Source organism: Rana temporaria, chromosome 9 (assembly GCF_905171775.1).
Source record: "Rana temporaria chromosome 9, aRanTem1.1, whole genome shotgun sequence".
Classification (NCBI taxonomy): Eukaryota; Metazoa; Chordata; class Amphibia; order Anura; family Ranidae; genus Rana; species Rana temporaria.
In genome coordinates this window covers 103,588,047-103,603,569 of record NC_053497.1, presented here as the reverse complement: position 1 = coordinate 103,603,569, position 15,523 = coordinate 103,588,047, and the positions used below count along the sequence as shown (strand labels likewise).

The following is a 15,523-nucleotide window of genomic DNA, read 5'->3' as shown; positions in this document are numbered from 1 at the left end:
CAGAAGGGCAACCATTGAAGTCATGTTAGTAGTACAGTGTACTAAATTGTTTTATGATCCTGTGCAGTGGTTGAGCATGGTACTGAACCAGTGTTCACTGTATACAGCCCAATAGAATTGTATGATGATCATGTACATTGGTCAGTTATGTTTGGGGAGTAGTGTTCTATGTATACAGTGTAATATAGGGTAGACAACATTGGCACTCCATCTATTGTGTAACTACAAGTCCCATGAGGCACCTGGGACTCGTAGTTACACAACAGCCATAGGCATGACTCAGAGGCATTATGGGATTTGCAGTTTCACCACAAATGGAGTTTGGATAACCCTGGTGTGAAAGAATTGTATTATGATCATGTCCAAGAGGTAGGTCATGTTGGATATGTAGTGCTTTACTTGCAATGTAATAAAATGGTATTATGATCATTTCCAGTGGTCAGTCACATTGGGGGTATAGTGTAATAGAATTATGTTATCGTGTCCAGTGGTCAGTCATGTTGAGAATGTAATGCTGTATGTATAGAATGGTATTAAAATCCTATCCTAGTGTGATCAGTCATTGGGGGTATAGTTTATATTTATTCAATTTAATATAACTGTATTATGATCCTACCCAGTTTGGTTGGTCACATTATCACAATGTATGCAAAACAACAATATTATATAATGATCTCGTCTAGTTGTCAGTTATTGTTGAAGTGTACTGTTTTACATATAAAGTATTGGTAGTGTGATAGAATTGTATTATGATCGTGTCCAGTGGTCATTCATATTACAGGTGTAGTGTACACCGTATAGAGCAGGGGTGCTCAACCTTTTGAAGAGCGAGGGACACTTATGCGGCTTGGTAGCGGTTGTGGGCCACAATGAGCGCTCTGGGTGAATGGCATGTCCGTGTCTGCTCTGCATATGCAGATTGGACATGGACACAGCCCACTTTACTCTATTTTTTTAATAACAGTATTCTATTCTATTCCATTCCAGAGCAGGAGGTGGTGGGCCACATCAGAAGGCTCCGCAGGCCACATGTGGCCCCCGGGCCACTGGTTTGGCACCCCTGGTAGAGTGTAATCGAATTTTAGTATAATCGCGTCTTGTGGTTGGCCATGTTGGCATTGACTCTTCTATGTAAAGAGTCGACTGTAATAGAATTGTATTATGATCATGTCCATGTACTTTGTCATGTTGGTGGTGTAGTGTTTTCTTCATTGCACACAGGATCCTTAGTCATAACCATGGGTTATAGTAAGCTACCTTCAGATGATCAGACACTGTCAAAAAGGCTACAGGAACATCCACTCTATAACCCTTACCATTCCCAGTTAGCCTTGGCTTTTTTTCTAGTGTCCTTAGTAGATGGACATTCTCTCTCTCTCTCTTAATATCTTTCACTGAGCGCTGATGAGGCTGCACAAATGGACGCTGATGAGATGGCACAGATAGGTGGAACTGACGAGGCGGCACAGATATGTGGCACTGAGAGGTGGCACTGATGAGGAGGCAATGATTGGCAGCACTGATCGATGGCACTTGTGTCGGCAATGTTTATATCTCACTTAAATGATTAATGATACATAAAATTGATTGGTTAAAAACCTGTTGTCTATATAAAATTAACCACTTCCATACAGGGCACTTACGCACCTTCCTGCCCAAGCCAATTTTCAGCTTTCAGCACTGTCGAACTTTGAATAGCAATTGCGCGGTCATGCTACACTGTACCCAAACAAAATTGGCGTCCTTTTTTCCCCACAAATAGAGCTTTCTTTTGGTGGTATTTGATCACCTCTGCGATTTTTTTTTTGCGCAACAACTAAAAAAAGACTGAACATTTTGAAAAAAAATAACGTTTTTATTTTTTTCGGTAAATTTGTTTGTAAATAAGTAAGTTTTCTCTTTCAATTACGGGCACTGATATGGCGGCACTGATGGGCACAGATGAGATGGCACTGATTGGCGGTGCTGGTATGCGGCACTGATGGGCACTCATAGGCGGCACTGATGGGCACACATGGGCGGCACTGATGGGCACACATGGGCGGCACTGATGGGCACACATGGGCGGCACTGATGGGCACTGATGGGCACTCATGGGCGGCACTGGGCACTCATGGGCGGCACTGGGCACAGATGGGCACTGTGGGGTGGCACAGATGGGCACTGTGGGGTGGCACAGATGGGCACTGTGGGGTGGCACAGATGGGCACTGTGGGGCGGCACTGTTTTACTTATGTTGCCAGTCAGTGCCCATTTGTGGGCACTGATTGGCATCTTTTTTTTTCCAGACTTTTTTTTTTTTTTTACAGACTTCCCCCCCTTTTTTTTTTTTTGCCCTTCCCTGGTGGTCCAGGGTGGGCTTCCCTGGTGGTCCATGTGGCGATCCGAGGGGGGGGCTGCGCTGATAAACATTCAGCGCGAACCCCCCCTGTCAGGAGAGCCGCCGATCAGCTCTCCTCTACTCGCGTCTGTCAGACGCGAGTGAGGAAGAGCCATCAACGGCTCTTCCTGTTTACATCGTGATCAGCCGTGGTTGGACACGGCTGATCACGTGGTAAAGAGTCTCCGTGAGAGACTCTTTACCGAGATCGGTGTTGCGGGGTGTCAGACTGACACCCTGCAACAACGATCGCCGCGATGCGCGCCCCCGGGGGCGCGCAGCGGCTCAGAATCCTGAGGACGTCATATGACGTCCAGTCAGGATTCTACAACCACTTTGCCGCCGTCAATATGTCATTGGCGGGCGGCAAGTGGTTAAAGCAAACAATAGCGGTGCGAAAAGAGAAAATAATTTGTTTATTATACAGAAAAAGAAACTTGTATTAATCCAATATTTACAACCATAACATAAATGATATCACTTGTTAAAACAGAGAGGATACCGCTGATACACATAGGAATATCGTTATAACATACAAGATACAAATAAGAATATGGCTGTAAAGGACTAAACAGTATGTCATGACAAGCAGTAAGAAAGGGAAAAAGTTACAGAAGAGATTAAGGAAATTAAAGAGGTATATTTACAGAGTACTTCACCATGCTCCTCAGATCAGGTCATCATTAACAGAGAGCTTTAAGGCAGCTAGCTTGACTGTTTTTATACCCCCCAGTCTCCATTTTCCCCCCTCCAAGAATTCAAATCCCTAGGATACGATTGGTTGAATCTCAAGCCTAGACATTCATTGGATTAAAATTGTCCCAGATCCTGATTGGCTGCTTTTTGATTTATGTGTCTTTTCAGAGTGACAGATAAGGACCCCCCCCACCCTGGAACCAACTGTTGTCATCAGCCGCCCTAATTTGCATTCTTGCATACAACAGCTTCACATCCTCTTGAAAAGGGAAATGTCCCGGAGTCTTGCATATTGACATCAACAAACTTCCTTTTGATCTCTAACTCAACTACTTCCCACATTTAGCATTTCACAGGACCCCTGGCTGAATGGTGCCACATTGTCTGGTCAAGCTCTATACACACACACGGTATAATTGGACACCTCCAATTAAGACCTGGAATCTTAATTTGGTTTCCAACCAGACAGGAGATGACAGGAACATCTTTTAATATACGTGTCATGGATATGCAATAAAGTCTGGCAGCTTACCTGTCTCCATCTGTTCATTAGAGGCCTGACTCTGTTCTGGTTGTCTTTTTATCACCTCTCCTTCCTGTATGGCCCCACCCAGGCCATCCCAGGAAGTCTATATTAACTGTTGCACTACAGGTCTGCAGTGCTGTTCAACCGTGTTATTAGCTTAAGTTCCTGTCTGCAGTGTGCTACGATTACCTTCCTGTGTACCATTTTTGGCTCGTCCCCGACTTCTCCTGTTTGCCTGTGATCCTGACCTTTTCCCTGTCCCTCGGTTACCCTTGTCTGCCTGTTGCCCTGACCTCGGCTTACCCATCACTACCGCTTGTCCTGATTGCTGCTTCCCCTCTCTCCCTGCGGAGCGTGACCTAGGGGATCCCAGGGGTCGTGACCTGGATCCAGCTGCGGCGAAGGCCATCCTCACCACTAGAGACTCTGGTGAATACAAAGCTGGGTCTTAGACTCCGCGCCCTGGGGAATTTTGGGTTCACGCTTCCTCTCTGATAGCAGCAGTCGGCTATAGGGTTCACTACCCTGTGGTGCATCCCTGACCCCAACGGGGTGCACTTGTCACCTGGCCACAGGTGACCTGACAGTTTGAACAGCCATGAATCCGGCCGGCGTGCCGCTCCCCGCAGGCGATCCATTACGAGGCATTGTTCGCAGACTCGAGACGCATGAAGCTAATCAGGCTCAGGTGATGCGTTTCCTTCAGCATCTGGCTTCCCGCTTTGATCAGCTTCAGACCTCGTTGGGAACCCCGAATCCGCAACCCCAAGTACAACCAGCGGCTGCGCCTGTCGCACCAGTCGCAGAGTCGCATTCACTGAAGCTACCACCTTCAATCCGTTTTTCTGGAGACTCCAAGGCCTGCAGGGGATTTCTTAGCTAGTGCACCATTGATTTTGAACTTCAGCCTCAAAACTTCTTGTCTGATCGGGCAAAGGTAGCCTATATTATTTCCCTCCTTTCCGGTGAAGCTTTAGCCTGGGCTGCCCCCATGTGGGAGAAGAATGATCCGGTAGTTTCCAGCCTGTCCGACTTCCTGAAGTTCTTCCGTAACATTTTCGAGGAGCCGACTCGGGCCTCTTCAGCGGCTAGTGCTCTTCTACGTCTCCAAGAATCCCGTTCAGTGGGACAATATGCTCTTCAGTTCCGTATTCTCTCAGCTGAATTGAGCTGGAACAATGAGGCCCTGGTCGCTACCTTTTTACATGGCCTCTCTGACCGAGTGAAGGACGAATTAGCGGGAAGAACCATCCCCGTCGGTCTGGACGATGTCATCTCCCTATGCAACCAGATCCATATTCGTTTTAAGGAGAGGTCCATAGAAAAAAAAGACGCCAATACTCCCTAGGTCTTAGCCAGTCTGAGCTCCCCTCACTTCGTCCCCTGGAGCATCCTCTGCCTGCTGAGGAACCTATGCAGCTGGGCCGGACCAGACTAACCCCCGAAGAACGTGCTAGGCACAAAACTCTGGGCTTGTGCCTCTATTGTGGCGGCAAGGGCCACTTTCGTGACTCCTGCTCGCTTCGCCCGGAAAACGCTCGGGTCTAATACATTTAGAAGGTGGAGTATTGGACCCAGAAACATCACCTTCACGTCTGCTTCTTCCGGTGTCCCTTCATGAAAGCACTTCTCCCCAATCGATCCTTGCATATCTGGATTCCGGGGCTGCCGGCCACTTTATGGACTGGAGAACTGCTTCTTCTATGAAGCTCACCCTTTCACCCCTCACTATGCCACTGGTAGTCTCTGCAATTGATGGCACTGTTCTCCCAGGGGGCCCAATTCGCTTCCAGACACTACCTATTAGGATGTCGATAGGGATTCTCCACCAGTAGTGGATATCCTTTCTCATCCTACCCAAAGCCTCTACCCCCATTGTATTGGGCCTTCCTTGGCTACAGCTCCACTCTCCCCATGTGGACTGGGTCTCTGGGCAGATCCTGGCTTGGGGTCCTTCATGTTTCTCGTCATGTCTTTCCAAGGTGACTCCCAAGGAGAGACTTCTGGTTGCTACCACATCGGTATCTTCTAATCTTCCCACTGCATACAGCGATTACCGGGATGTCTGTAAGAAATCAGCTGAGGTGCTTCCTCCCCACAGGTCTTGACTGTGCCATTGACCTTGTTCATGGAGCAACTCTGCCCAGGGGTCATACATACCCTTTTTCCATCCCGGAGACCCAGGCCATGTCTGAGTATGTTGCAGAAAATCTTGAGAGAGATTTCATCCGGAAATCGTCATCGCCTGCAGGAGCAGGGTTCTTTTTTGTTGCCAAGAAGGATGGTACCTTGAGACCCTGCATTGATTATTGAGGCTTAAACGCTGTTACTATTAAAAATCGTTACCCCTTACCCTTAATATCTGAGCTGTTCGATAGGTTGAGGGGTGCCTCAATTTTCACTAAGTTGGATCTCAGAGGGGCGTACAACCTCATTCGAATACGAGAAGGTGATGAATGGAAGACTGCGTTTAACACTCGAGACGGCCATTACGAATACCTGGTCATGCCTGTTGGGTTGTGTAATGCCCCAGCTGTGTTTCAAAACGTTGTCAATGAAATCTTCAGGGACCTGCTGTACCAGTTTGTTGTCATCTATCTGGATGACATTCTTATCTTTTCGGAAAATCTGCGTGTCCACAGAAACCATGTCCGCACTGTACTCCAGCGCCTTAGAGAGAATAATCTCTATGCCAAGCTGGAGAAATGCTCCTTTGAATGTTCTGAGGTCCTGTTTCTAGGATGCTTTGTCTCAAGCTTGGGTCTTCGTATGGATCCTGGGAAGGTCTTAGCCATTACCAACTGGCCTCTTCCTGCTAGCCTCAAGGCCACACAGCACTTTCTTGGCTTCACAAATTATTATAGGCAGTTCATCAGGAATTACTCTTCCATTGCCGCGCCTATTATCGCTTTGACCAAGAATGGTGCAAATGCCAAAGACTGACGACCCCGAAGCTGTCTCTGCATTTCACGATCTGAAACAGGCCTTTGTCTCTGGACCTCTCTTGAGGAGACCAAATCCTGGGGAGGCATTCTTTATTGAAGTGGACACTTCTTCAGTGGGGGTGGGAGCGGTTCTTCTTCAACTCTTTGAGAAGAGACGTCAACCATGTGCGTTCTTTTCCAAAAAAAATCCCAGGCAGAGAGAAATTATGCCATCCGCGACTGGGAACTTCTCGCAATCAAATTGGCTCTAGAAGAGTGGCGTCATCTTTTGGAGGGTTCCCCTCACGCCATAACGATCTTCACTGATTACAAGAATCTACAGTACTTACAGAATGCTAAATGTCTGAATCCCAGACAGGCCAGGTGGAGTCTCTTCTTTTCCCGTTTTAATTTCACGATTACGTACAAACCTGGTTCCTGCAACAGTTGGGCTGATGCGCTCTCTAGGTCCTCTAGGTCTAGGACACTTTGGACGAGGAGCCAACTCTTGAAACTGGGCCGATCATTCCAACTTCATGCATTGTTGCCCATTCTACCACCCTGGACTCAAAAATTCCTCCTGGTAAGACCTTTGTCCCCACTGAGCTAAGATCCTTTGTTGGGGACATGATTCCAAGGTGGCGGGCCACACTGGTTTCCTCCGGTCTTACTCATTAGTCGTCATTATTGGTGGCCTAATCTCCGCTTGGATGTCAAAGACTATGTCAAGGCTTGTCATGTCTGTGCTCAGTCTAAATCCTCCACACAAGCTCCTGCAGGTCTCCTCATGCCCTTGCCCATTCCTAAGGAGCCCTGGGCTCATATTGCCATGGATTTTATCACCGATCTTCCACTGTCTGACGGTAATATGGTCATTTGGGTGGTAGTCGATCGGTTCTCCAAGATGGCTCATTTTGTTCCCCTTCCTGGTCTTCCTTCTGCTCCTGCCTCGGTCCCCATTTTTGTTTGAGAAATTTTCCGCCTCTTTGGGGTTCCTTCTCATATTGTTTCCGACAGGGGTGTTTAATTTACGTCTCGCTTCTGGAGAGCCTTTTGCAAATCCCTCAATATTGCCTTGGATTTTTCCTCTTACCATCCTCAATCCAATGGGCAGACGGAGAGGGTTAATCAGGAGTTAGAGGTTTTTCTTCGTTCCTTAGTCTCCGCTCATCATGGCGATTGGTCCTCTCTACTTCCGTGGGCAGAATTTTCTCATAACAATCATGTAAATACCAGTTCGCAGAGAACACCCTTTTTCTCAGTTTATGGAAGACATCCTCAATCCTCAACGCTGTGTTAAGCCTCGTCCGGCATTTCTTTCTCTATTCAAAATCAATGGTTCCCTATGGGAGCTCATTGATTTGAATAGAGGTCGCACCAGAAGTCGGATCAAGATGATCCGACTTGCGGGGCGACTCCTGTGTGGAGAATCTTGAAGGGGAACCCCGCGAAAATTTTAAAATAAAATTGCGTGGGGTTCCCCCCAGAATGATACCAAGCCCTTCGGGCTGGTATGGATCTTAAATGGTAACCCACCCACTGAAAAAACACGGCATGGGGGTTCCCCCAGGATCCATGCCAGACCTTTATCCGAGCATGCAGCCCGGCAGGTCAGGAAGGGGGTGAGCGAGCGCCCCCCTCCTACACCGTACCAGGCCACATGCCCTCAACATGGGGGGGATGGGGCAGGGGGGCACTGCACCCCCCACTCCAAAGCACCTTGCCCCCATGTTGATGGGGACAAGGGCCTCTTCCCGACAACCCTGGCAGTTGGTTGTCTGTGGGTGGGGGGCTTATTGGAATCTGGGAGCCCCCTTTAATAAGGGGGCCCCCAGGTCCCGGCCCCCCACCCTATGTGAATGAGTATGGGGTACATCGTACCCCTACCCATTCACCTGGTGGAATAAAAATGACATAGGGTGGGGGGCCGGGGTCTGGGGGCCTCCTTATTAAAGGGGGCTCCCAGATTCCGGTAAGCCCCCCGCCCGCAGACCCCGACAACCAACGGCCAAGGTTGTCGGGAAGAGGCCCTTGTCCCCATCAACATGGGGGCAAGGTGCTTTGGGGTGGGGGGCGCAGTGCCCCCCCCCGCCCCAAAGCACCAACCCCGCCCATGTTGAGGGCATGTGACCTGGTACGGTGTAGGAAGGGGGCGCTCGCTCGCTCGCCCCCCTTCCTGACCTGCCGGGCTGCGTGCTCGGATAAGGGTCTGGTATGGATCCTGGGGGAACCCCCACGCTGTTTTTTTTTCGATGTGGGGGATTCCCCTTAAGATCCATACCAGACGGAAGGGCTTGGTATTATCCTGGGGGGAACCTCACGCAATTTTTTTTAAAACGGGGCTTCCCCTTCAAGTTTCTCCGCACATGAGTCGCCCCGCAAGTCAGATCATCTTGATCCAAATTCTGGTGCGACCTCTATTCAAATCAATGGACTCCCATAGGGAACCATTGATTTTTAATAGAGAAAGAAAAACGTGGCTAAAAAATAGCGCGACAAAACATGCATTGAATTCAATGCAAAACGCGGAAAAATCGCGTTAAAAACGCCGCTTTTTTCCTGGCGTCTGTACTAGCTTTACAGCCCGTTTTTTAAAACGTCAGTGGGCATGAAGCCTAAAGAATATAGGTCCATCCCCTCTGTTCTTTATGATCTTCCTATTGTTTGTAAGTCAAAAATCCTGGTTTATGTACTGTAATGATCTTTGCACCCATGACTAGTGATGCTTGGGAAGGCCCTGATTCTTCTGGTCACAGGTTAATTATCCAAGTTTATGTTGCATTGTACAACAATCTAAAACAATTAAGCCTGTTTCATGTGTGACCTGTAATACAGCTAGTGCATATGGGCTTTTGAGATCAGTTAAATTAAAACTATGCAATAGTTTTCTTTGGGTAGAGTGTGGAACATTTTATGAACAACTTTCTGGTGGTGGCTTTTTTCACTAGGCCAAACAGTAAGGAGAAACGTGAACAGGTGTCACTGGAACAGAACATGAAAAAAAAGCTACCAGGGGAAACCTGTTCCAGTGACAGTTATGAAGGATGGTTTTTGCCCTCAGTGTTTAGAGATTTCCACTCCCTTCCTGTGGAGACTCTAAGAAGAGGATGTGAGAAGATATTTTTCCAGTAAGCAAAACGCTAACAAAAACTTGAAAGAGGTTCTTCTCGTTGACCATGCCATCAAAACCATAAGAGTTCACAGGGGTGGACAGACAACTCATGGGGCCCCCGGGCAATAGAATATTATGGGGCCTCCGGGCTTATAGATGGCCACCACCCCAGGAGGCAGAGGCAGGGCAGCTAAAATCTCAGGCATTTCACATCAAAAGCATGTCGATTTCGGACATATCAGTGACAGATGTAAAAAAAACACAGATTTTTACATACTGTCCCTGGTTTTATTGAGCCTGGCAACCCTGATGGGGCCCCCTAGTGGCATGGGGCTCTCGGGCAGTGCCCGAGAGTCCCAATGGTCAGTCCGCCCCTGAGAGTTCCAAAAACCAAGTGGTCTATCAAGTCTGCCCGATGCTTTTTTAGATATCTAGGTTTATCCCAAGCATGTTTGAATCCACTTACTGTTGGCTGACTCACTACCTCTGCTGGAAGTCTATTCCAAGCATCAACCATCCTTTCGGTAACAATACTTTCTAAGAATAGTTTCCTCCTGCCAGTTTGTGATCACGTCCCTGTGTTCTTGATCTTATGCCGTGAATGATAACTGTTACAGTTGCTTGTGTTCAACTGAACTATCAAGCCTTAAAATGGTCAGTGTCATAGATGCTCACATCTTGAGCACCATGGCAACAGACTCTAAGATTGCAGCTTACTTGGCTGTAAAGGATGGGGTGGTTTAGTTTTGTTTTAAATTTGAGTACATTGCAGTATGGTGTGCTCATCCCTAATGCCAGTGTACTAACTAGCTCATAAAACCGCAGGAGGGTTGTGCTTGGCAGTATTTATTTGCTATGTTGGACACTGAGGCATTGTAGAATCTTTTTATGATGGCCGATCTGAGCCATCTGGATTGAGACACATAACCTACTCTGCCTTGTTTTCCAGCTCATCACGTCATCTATATTGCTGACCATCAATCACACTTGCAGGTTTTTTGTTTACAGCTATTGATTTATGAGTAATAACGCTGCGAGTGTTGACATTAGGCGATGTAGCATGTATCAGCATGTGTACTGTAGTGATCAATACTAATTTAGAGGACAGACTGGTGCCGTGTTTTCAGCTATATGGTAATGCATTGAATGAGAATCAAAGGCAGTTCTAGCAGGCAAAATGAATCTGTAATTTTCCTTCCCTGGTCTCTTATTAAAACATTATCTGTGGCAGAGTCGGCACTTGCTACTTGTGATATCCACGTACTGTCTGAATGTTTAATCCTCAACTTCTTTTTTTGAAGGGAAAGTGGGTTTTTTAAATTACAACCTTTCCTTTTCACAAGAACAAATCGAGGGTAATTTTTCATGTGGGAATTTTCTTCTGAGCGCCGAGTACTTGTGAAATGTTTATTATTTTCTTATTGAAAAGAAAAATTCATATAACTCTTACAAGTAATGTAAATGGATTGGAGAAATCTGGAATTAAAATGGAACATATGTGATCTAGTCTGAGTCTTCCAAAGGCCAGGGGGTGCTCAACTTCTAATCCTGAAGTTTCAGGGTCAGTGTGCCTGATGGTGAAATCTATATGATGCCACAAGTCCCCAGCAGACACTATCAGCTCCATAACTACCAAGCATGACAAGCGATAAGAGATCTCCCTGTGATCGGTCAAATCAGATACTGCTGATAATAAATTGCTGCTTTTGAGTAAAGCTAAACTCTGGCCACAAGAACTTTAATTTAAATATATTTCTTAACAACCACTTGGAATATAAATTCACTTGTGTTCCCCCAAATGTGTTTGCAAATCCAGTCAGCATTTGTATTATCAATGTGCAGTACATAGCCTGGTCAGAGAGTAGAGATGTGGCAGGGACCCAGTAGGTCCACCCACTGCTACAGACTTTATGCAGAAAACTATAGGAGGGGGCAGGTACAAGACCAGTTATCTTGCACAAGGAGAGAGAGCAGCACCAACCAGTCTTAAAGTAATTGTAAAATGTATTTTATAATTAAAATAATAAACATGCCCTACTTACTAGCAGCCCTAATCCTCCTCTTGTGGTGTCCCCCACGGGTGCTCCTGTGAACATAACCCATTATGACCATAAGGACTGACTCCCCCCAACTTGCCCTTGTAAAAGTCCAAAATTAGGTATAGTCCAAAAGTGACTTTAGAAATATGTGCAGATCTCTTTACAGTGGCCCAGCTGGGCAGGGATGACTAAATTGTGGAGATTGGCTCTAGTCCGGTCTGTGAGGGTCATTCAATGTCAGCGCTGCCTTCTCACTATGTATGGAAAAACCTATTTTATCTGTAATGAATTTGTAGCTGCATTAATAATTCTGCAAATATTGATATAAAAATCAATTCTCCCTCCTTCCCTGTGCAGACGTGTTCAGAATAATTGACGCTACAGATTCAGGAGACACACTCAGATATATATTCTCTTATACCAGTGCAGCATACAAATGGAGCAATCCTTAATAATTATGCTTGTTTTATTTATGCTCAGGAAAAAAGTAAGATTGATTTATGAAATGACGCTCTGATTCTTCTGTGTATAATGTGCTTGATGATAACCATTTTTGATGGGATTCCACAAGGAATTGCATATTAGGAAACTCTGCACACCTTTATTTGTGTCACGCCTACCCTTAGCATAGGTGGTCAGGCACTATAGCTGGTTCTGTGCTCTTCACCTATAGCAGCCCCCTTTCGTATAAGGCAAGCAGGCGTCAGAAGTATTTGGGGTAGGTAGAGGACACCTTTTTTGGTTGCCCTCCTATAATGGACTCAAAGTGGGTTAAGAGATCTGGATGGCAGCTGCTTAAGTGCATATATCCTTTCCAGTTGCTCAGAAGAACAGCACAATCTGCTTAAACACATATTGTCTCATTTTAGCAGTGTTTTCAGTATTTAGTATTTTTGTGGGGTTGGACATGGCCATTTGGGGTCCACGAGATAAGCTGCTTTAGAGCTGTGGTAGCACTGAGAGAAGCACTGAGCTTGGAGCTCGTGAAAGAACCACAAAGCTTGCGGGATATTAAGAAGCCTAGGTAGGTATTGGCAGGTAGAGACAGAGAGACGTAAGATAGGGAACTCCCTTCCACACACCCAGACAATTGAGTGATAAATAAGGACTTATTTATTGCATGCAACTAGTGTTAAGTAGCTTTATTGATACTTTTCTAGGGACTGTCAAGGCACCACGTTCCTCTGCAAAGGTTCGACTGCCCAGGGTCTTGCAAATGTCAGTAGGCAGCTTGACACAGTCAGTGTAGCATATTTTTTGAGTGTGACAACTTTAAATCTTGAGAGAGACGCATGGCTGGTTGACCACCCTAGCCAGTGAGTAATTGTGCTCCCAGAAATACATAGGCCTGCTCGCATAATCGTTTTTTAAGGATTCCTTAGGTAAAGGGAGGGTCTCACATTTATCTATAGCATCAATGTATGTATGTATGGTGTTAAGAAAATATATATATATCATTACAGAATTTAGCACAGCAAACAGGTGCTTGCAGTTGGCAGACAGAGTGGCCTAAAGGCAGTCAAGGTTCAGAGTGTAGTCAGGGTCAAATCCGTGGTCAAAAGGCAGGCATAATTCAGAGAGTAATCCAGAGTTCAGTCCGAGGATTACTAACAAGGAAACCCAAATTAGCTGGCAGGGCAGGGATTGAACAAATGAAAAGGTCAAGGCAGGTAAACAGAAAGCTTGAAGTACGTGTTGCAAACGCTAGCACCAGCATGACACTAAGGCCGCATACACACGGTCGTTCCAAACCGATGAGAATGGTCCGACGGGCCATTTCCATCGGTTCACCGATGAAGTGGCCTGATGGTCTGAAGTGCATACACACCATCGTTCCAAAAACGATCGGGTCAGAACGCGGTGTCGCCAAACACACGACGTGCTGAATAAAACGAAGTTCAATGCTTCCAAGCATGCGTCGACTTGATTCTATACATGCGCGGGTTTTGAACCGATGCTTTCTGTACTAACCATCGGTTTGGACCGATCGGGCAGCGGGCCATCGGTTCGATTTTGAAGCATGTTTTAAAGTTTTGGACCGAAGGACAACAGACCGATGGGCTATACGCACGGTCGGTTTGGACCGATGAAACTGAACCTCGGTCCATTCTCATCGGTTTTGTCCGACCGTGTGTACGCGGCCCAAGTGCTTGGCAAGCTTAAAACTGTTTTGGACTCCACTCAGAAGCTGTATTTACACCAATCACCCTGCAGGTGGACAGTCAGACAGAGAGTGAAGCTCAGACAAAACCAGGATGCTGGAATAAGACTAGCAGCTGCCATGGAACAGGAGAGCGAGGCTGGCCATATATATTATTATATAGTTTTGGTAAATCTAAAGTAACATTGTACAAGAAAATTTTACAATGTAAGGTCAAACGTAAACACTTTAAATTTGAATGCAATCTGTCAGGTCCTTGCACTATATAGTTGAAGGTAAATGTAAAGGAAATTGAACAAGAAAATTGTATAATGTACGGCCAGCTTTACATGCTCCTGACACTTGGTCAAAGTTTTATATCCATTATTTGCTTTTACTGTTTACAAGCAAACTTTGCAGTTCAGCAAGTTGTGGCAACATTGGTAGTATGTGGTAACAATGTACTGGCCTGAAACAGTAACTAATAGCAGGATCAGCCTACTAATTGGTAGATTGGTGAATTTTGATTTCTGATTGACCGTTATATTGTGCCTACTGCTGTCCACACTGCCCCATTGAAGTAGGTTTTGTCTGCATAAATTAAGTTCAGTCTACTCTGTAGGAGCTATGCTCACTGTTTATCCAGCATGGGCTGGATTTAATTTAAGTGATGCAGCTGTAAGTATGCATTTACTGTAATGTATTTAAATGCAAAACACATCCACACTGGAAGAAGTGCAACCAATGAGTAATTCAGGCACTATAGAAAATAAATACTTCATATAACTTATATGAGGCAGGGTAGATTTCAGTGATGGCAACAAGTGCAGGCAGAACCATATGGGGATGACATGTTTGCTGCTGTGTAATGGGCCTATACAAATTTTAGTAAAGAGCAATCTTTAAAACACCAAGTGCAATCTGTTTTATATAGGACCAAAGCCCGAATCCGAGTCCAACTTGGTCTATGCTCATATGGTCAAAGTCACAGTTCATAACATTTAAAAAAAGAGAAGAGAAAGAAGGCACACAACTAATAAGTTTCTGTTCTTTACTGCTTTGATTTTCTCTGTAATGTTGAAGTATTCCTAGAATTACAATAGCTAAATCTTATATAAAATGGCAACTGCTCATGCATCGGTTTCTGACAAAAGCCCCTCCACCTTTTAGTTTGTTCATATCTAACTATACTAAACGATGTCTGCTTTCCAGTGGTCTGAAATGTTTGTGTTCATCCATATTGGGGCTCCATGCATACTGGATTAAAAAAACAGTGGTGCCCTTGGCAGAAAAAAACAAACGCTAATTTTGAGCATTTCCTTGGGCCAGCTTTTAGGAGTATTGAGGATATTTTGTCCTAAAAGAAAAATGCTCTCAAAAACACAAAATGGAAGGGTTTTTTTCTGCTTCTAAATTCTGAGCTTAAAATATGCCTCTAAACCAGTGGTCTCCAAACTTTGGCCCTTGGGGCACTTATTCTACCCACTGACACAAATGGTGGGGCACCATTCCTCCCATTGATGAAGCACTATTCCTCCCATTGGCACCAACGATGGGGCACTATTCCTCCACCTAATACCATTGATGGGGCATTGTTTACTCCCACTGGCCACAGTCCAGCCCCCCTAAAATTTGAAGGACAGTAAACCAGCTCTTTGTTTAGAGCAGGGGTCTGGACACATAGGATGCTTCTACAGTATAGTGTA

General features: G+C 45.8%; 1 protein-coding gene across 12 annotated transcripts in view; it reads left to right on the top strand.

Annotated features, from left to right (window-relative positions):
* LOC120913800 (DAB2 interacting protein) overlaps positions 1–15,523 on the top strand; it is a 628,977-nt gene that overhangs the window by 584,022 nt on the left and 29,432 nt on the right. The gene's annotated exons all lie outside the window — the stretch shown is intronic.